At 47.3% G+C, this 6,289-nt stretch overlaps 1 long non-coding RNA gene across 2 annotated transcripts; it reads left to right on the top strand.

Moving 5' to 3' along the window:
• The first annotated feature begins 665 nt into the window (after window positions 1–665).
• LOC106744185 lies at window positions 666–4,359 on the top strand. 2 transcript variants are annotated; one of them, XR_001374427.1, is made up of 3 exons: window positions 666–750; window positions 889–1,475; window positions 4,111–4,359. It is a non-coding gene; the product is annotated as an uncharacterized LOC106744185 (long non-coding RNA). The 2 variants fall into 2 exon arrangements; XR_001374426.1 differs by having other exon boundaries at window positions 889–4,017.
• Window positions 4,360–6,289: the final 1,930 nt, after the last annotated feature.

The raw sequence follows: 6,289 nt of genomic DNA, 5'->3' as shown, positions 1-6,289 counted from the left end.
AAACAACATAATTTAATATCAAACGCCCAATTAAAGAAATTTTACTAAATCGGAAAAAAATCTTTTTCTCTATTATCATTGATCGTTAGGATGCGCATTGGCTCCTTACGAACAAATATTGACTATTTGTTTCTACTCAAGAACTTTTCACTTAATTTTGATTATTATATGTAATTACATCGCTCTTATTATTTAATATCACCATATAAGTATACTCGTGCATTACATCTTACGCGATTTTACAAGACGCGAGATCGCACGATGTGAGGTGGACCGCGTCTCGAGGTGGCGGCGGCCGGCTTATTGCAGAACTATTTATACGAATTCGTCATAGGGAGGAAGATTTGGGAAGGTAACGCATCAGCCTGCCCATCACGGCGGCCCGAAAGCGGCTTTCATCCCGAAGAGAGTGACGATCCCCGGTTATTATTGGCGCCAAAAGGCGCCCACGCAGGCGCGTAAGTGCAAGCCGCCGCCGCACGCGATGTTTGGCAGCGGTGGCAGCCGCCCGCTTTTCCTCGTGACGGTCGTAAGCGTGCCCGCGAACGTGCGACTTGGCGGCCGTCCAACGCGGGTGAGTGATGACAAAAATCTCGTTTCTCGGGTCACGTCATTCCCAATAATCATAATAACGAGCGCATCGCGCGTCCGACATCCGCGAGTTTCGAGCGGGAATGCGGCAGAGGTATTTCTGCTTCTCCATCCTTTCCCTCTTCCGACTTTGCGCCGGGAGAACCAGCCCGTCTACCGGTAAGTAACTTATTATCCCGAAAGTTTCCCAGCGTTACGAGCCAACGCGCAGGAACGCGTAAATTATAACGTTCGGTCTTCTTATCGGCGGAACTTGATGCTCATCGTCGAACTGGTCTTGTGCAAAAACGCGGCTAGGTGAGGAAGAAAAAAGGAAAGGAAGAAACAATCCGACACAGTCGCAAAAACATGCGCTTCCGCGCTCTTCTACGATAACGACGGAGGAGCTCGTCTCCGCCAACACTCCCGCCGGTGGCTCGTCGTGGGCACACGCGGTCGACTCGTGCCCTCGTGTGCGTGCCCCGTGCGTGAGAACGCTCGGTCTCTCGAGTATGCGAGCGGACGTCGGGCTCTCTCTGCTGAGCGAAAGAGAGAGAGAACCGTCGGAAAGGAAGAGGAGGGAGCGTGGTGTGCTGCCGGAGAGAACGTAGCGGTGGAGGTGGCGGCGGCAGAGGAGGATGCGGAGGTGGAGGAAAGAGCCAGTCCTCTTGGGAGCGACTCGTGAGAGCGCCGAGCGGGAAGGAGAGAGGAGAGTCGAGAGCCGCTTAGTCCCACGCGACGGCTCGTGGCTCCTCGTGGCCGACGCGCGTCGCGTCGCCCTCTTCGTCCGGACGCGACGAGGCGGCAGCGGTGGGAGATCGGGAGTGGGATATCCCGGCTTAAGGTCGTCGCGAACGACCGCTCGCGCGGCGCGACCTCGTCGAGCATTTAAATGGAAACGTAAGGTAAACGTGCCAATTAAGGCCGCATTTGGCGTCCGCTCGGTGAGCCTCCCGCGAGCGCGAGCGGTGGGGGGGGAATCGGTAGAAATATTATTTATATTAGAGCTACTCACCGGGCGCGCAGGCGGGTGGTCCGATATCGATAAGGTCGGACTTTATCGTAAGTTAGGACGAGGGAGCGGACGGAAAGAGAGAGGCGAGAGGAGCGGCTGTATGTCTCTGCACCACAGGGCGCGTAATTAAGAGCGCGCCGCGGATCTGTTTCGAAGAGGTATCTCTCGCTTTTCTCCTTCTTTCTTTTTCTTTCTTCTCGTTACTTTATTTAATACAGGAAGAAATTCCTATTCGCGTGACGCGGGGTAATTCGCTCGCAAGACAGAGAACGCTTTCTTCAGTCAATGCGAGAAAATTTAATTCTGAAAGGTCCGCTAAGAGATCTGTGCTCGCGATACGATTGCGAAAAAGTACACATACGATTCCGCCAACGTTGTCTAGAAATTAACGTTGCTCCGAGGATAGGCGATCTCCGAAGCGATGCGGAGAAACGAGAGAGAGAGGGAGAAAATTACGGTCGATCGACGCGTCTGGTTCGCGTGCGCTCGCGTGACCGCAAATCATCCGTTGGAAATCATTTTCGTCCGGCGCGGTGACGATGCGTCGAGTGTCGATTCAGCTGAATCAATATACCGGGGAAAACACATTTTCAATTCTGATTCGCGACGGTCGCGTGGGCACATCTGTGCGAGGAATATTCGCGCGCGCGTCGAGCCTTGAACGGGAGAGCGAACGCGGCCAATGACACAAAGAACATCGGCTAACCGCTCGCATGATTTATTGTCGATTTCGCGAAGCGATATCACTCGTACAGAGCGTTGCAGCGGTGCTCGAACCTACCTGTCGATCGTTCACCTCTTCCCCTCCTCACCCCTGGCTCGATCAATAAAGCGAGCAATCGGGATAGTGGTATTGAACCAGGGGAAAAATGATAAAAGAGAGATCTCGTCGATCCCGATGTGTGTAAACTATATTCAGATATCGCTGAGGATATTCGTTGGAGAAATAACTTTTACGATGGACTTGCATTCTCTCGAGGGAAAATGCGTGTCGAAGAATAAGATAATTCCCCGAAAACGTATAATCTCGAAATTTCTTAGGATACCGAAACAATTTTCCAAAATGCAACTTTCCTGAAATATTGGAGGCGTGCGAACGGCACGATAAAAATTATCTTATGTAAAGTTACAATACTGGGATCAGCGCGATAAAAATTATTTATTATTATTATTAATTATTATTATTCTAAGAGATCTGGTTGATCGCCCTGAGTTATTGGAAGCATTTGTATTTAATATTCCCGTTAGATCTCTTAAAAGATATATACTTTTTCATATTAAATTGCATCGCATACTTTCTGGCGAACTTAAGTTAATCAGTACGTTATGTGCGCTTAATAGATATTAATAAGTATTTTTCGGAGAAACTGTATTTTCGGCTACATTATCTCGCGTTGATCTCGATATTACAACTTTTCGGGATAACCGCACGCTTCTCCACTATTTCAAGGAAGTTGTCTTTCGATAGACAACCGAATACCGGTTTCCGGGACTAATATTATCCGAAAAGTCGCGCCGCTTTTCGAAATTTCGCGATTTCGAGCGAGCGATACACTTTCACCGTAGCGAATTCAAGAGGCCGCCCGCGCACGAAGTCGTTCGCTACGACGATGTCGTCGTCCGCGTCTCCGCGTTCGCGAAATGACTTTTCTCGCGGCTCTCCGGCGGTACGCGCCGCGCATAAATATCCCCCGTGTATATCACGGCGAGTTTCATCGGACGGCAAATATTTTCATTGGCGCAGTCGCGGCCGCTCGATCGAGGGAGCATTCTCGCGGTACCCGCGAAAATACCGCATCGGAGCGAGCCAATCACGCGCAAATATTATCCTCGAGCGAATAAAGAGGCTCACGCTGGCTCGTCCGGCGCCCACTTCGCCGAGCGGGCCCGCGCGCGCACACAATGGCTAAACTAATATTGAAATATCGCCGGACGATTGGGCGCAGTGTGCATTTTTCAACGTCGGAGCGCGGAGGCTAACGGAGGCGCGCCCGCTAACAAATACAGTTGATATACGGGCGCGGGCCCGCATTCAAATGCCGACTGTTAATACGAAATCATTTATTTACACGAGCGCACCCCGATCGTCACATAGCCCGGGCTGCGCGCGCTTCATTCGGCCCGCCGATAAACGAGCCTCTATCGCAATCGAGCCGTCCGCCGTAGATTGGATCGCGACGTTGCGCTCAATGAGTTTATACCTTTTGAGGCCGCGTAATGCGATCACGCGGATAAATCGCGCGCCCGGCAGCTGCGCCGGCTCTCTTCCACCTGATTGTGCAATATTCTCCTCGTGCTCTTTTTTTCCTCGGGATTAACTTCGCGTATGCCGTATCGCCCGATTATCGTCCGACTGTGATATACATCAGAATGTGACCTCGGGAATCCATTCGTCGAGAAAGAACGATAGACCATTTCGATTCGGCAGCAAGGTTTGCTTCTTGTGTTTGCATTCTGTTTGCGTCGACTTTGTTTTATTTCAATTTGACATGACTCGTATGTACATATGGCTTGTATGCTTTTAGATAGTACCTCTTCCTGAAGAGGTGGATTGGAATATTCACGGAATATCGGAAACGAATCCGCGAAGGACGCGACGTTAACTCGGAAGTCGAATTCAATATTTCTCCATATCGCAGAAGCTTGAAATATTAGACTTGTTATATATTTATGATCAATTTTCTCTTTTCTCCAATGCTACTTGACTTTGAGACTAATTTGACTTTGTTATTATTTTAATTGTATCGATCGTTAAAAAGAACCCTGTCATAAAATCAAAATGTACGTTTTGTTTAAATATTGTAAATATATTGATTATTACACATTATTTGTGAAATGTTTTATTTATGACTATTACATATAATGGTTTTTCCCCTCAGTTAACAATCTTAAGCAGTCAGCAATGTCAGGGTTATTTCGTTGACAAGACAACATGATGCCCTTTCTTTTGTTTGCAATGTTAAGATCTTCCATAACGTTATATGGCATGATTTTATAATTGATTATTTAGATTATTTTTCATCTCTTTTTCTAAATAGATTTTTTTCCAAATAAACTTGAATTAATAAATAAATAAGATGATTTTTATTTTACACAAGAATTTCGGTTCCCGTTTGCCCTTTGCCATCTATCCTCTTTTTCTGAAACTAATTAGAATCCAACGTAAGGCCGCGACGAACGCGCCTTTCGTCCTCGTTTCATACCTGACGCGGGTTATCTCGTGGTTGCGGGAGCGATGAATTTACGGTCGTCTGGAATAATAGCGCTAGGGTTAGCGTGTAAACTCCGTCACGTCACGAATCGGCCGCAAAAAGGGCGAGCGAACTTTCAATGCTGATATTCCATATATGTAGCACGTAATTGGTCATACTTTTAGATGCTGACATCTGGGCGGGAATGTGTCTTGTTCGCGCACACCGTCCGATCGTTCGACCGACCGACCGGATCCGCCTTCATTTGTTCGTCGTAACAAACGGACTCTTTTTGAATCGTGGCGGCATGCTTTTTACGCCGGGGCTCGCGAACTCGCCCTGACCAAAATCGCATTCAAATCGAGATTAATCCGACGCGAAGTCGTTTCGCTCCACGCAGCCGCATCGACGCGAAGTATGTTTTATCATCTTCGCAGGCCACCATGTGGTCCTGTCAATTGGAAGAACCGGACGAACGGGAAAACAGGTCGCTCCTTTCGCGCGGACTTAAAGAAAAGAGAGATCATTTTCGTCACGACAGAATTTTTCTCACCTGACATTTCCGTATTATTCTTTCGCCGGTGATGTGTCCTCCGCAGCGATCTGTCTGTCATTGAAAATCATCGAAACGTTTGAAAACGACAGAAATAATTGAGAGCTCTCGAGTGCTGAATGACAGGGGCGAATGTCCGTTGAGAAAAAAAAGCGGTTGATTCGACAAGATCGGAAGTCAACGAAATATCGTGTCCACCGAACCAATTACGCGTTGACGTGGCAACATTTTGCGATGATGAAACGGAAAGCGACGTCAAAAGACGTTTAAACGTATCGCCAACCGATCGAGTAGATCGGTTCCTTCTTTCGATGATTCTTGCTTCTTATTGTTTATTATTTTTACTACTTTTAAATTTCATTGTATGCGATTCTTATGCCGCAGGAATACTTTTCGATTTTATTGATTTTATTTCCTATGTTGCAAGAATTGTAAAAATTCCGGTCAAGATGTGTTACTGCGTACTGTTTACGAAATGTAGGCTTTTCAAAGCCTCGTAAGACGCAACTCGCGCGGTTGGCAATGTGTTAAGAACGCTCAAGAGACAATTAAAAGATATATGAAACAGTAAGATGTCTTTTAAACATGTCTTTAAAATATCTTTAAGACGTCTTTTAAAAGTTTCTGTTACCTGAAAGCTGACCAAATCGCAATCATCGAATCAATCGACAACCTGTCGCGGCAAATGTATAATTCGATTGACTGATCGTTTGCTCGAACGAATTTTGTTCATCCAAGCAAAGTCTCGCTGAGTTCGTTGCTTTTTCTCAGTTTCCGGAAACGCGTCGAAGTGTTGCTGGAGAAGCGGCGGTGCGTGTCGAAAAACTCGGGATCGTTCATCAAGCAACGTTCTAATATTTAATTCGCAATATCCAACTATGGGCGTCCAACGGTGGTTTCTCGAAACACCTGCGCCGTGCTCGATGCAGGCCGAGGTGCTTTTAGAAAAGAGTAAACCAG

This window comes from Dinoponera quadriceps, unplaced genomic scaffold (assembly GCF_001313825.1).
Source record: "Dinoponera quadriceps isolate SergipeBrazil2010 unplaced genomic scaffold, ASM131382v1 scaffold707, whole genome shotgun sequence".
NCBI lineage: Eukaryota > Metazoa > Arthropoda > Insecta > Hymenoptera > Formicidae > Dinoponera > Dinoponera quadriceps.
The sequence above is the reverse complement of the archived record's forward strand: the minus strand, read 5'-3'. Positions and strand labels throughout refer to the sequence as shown.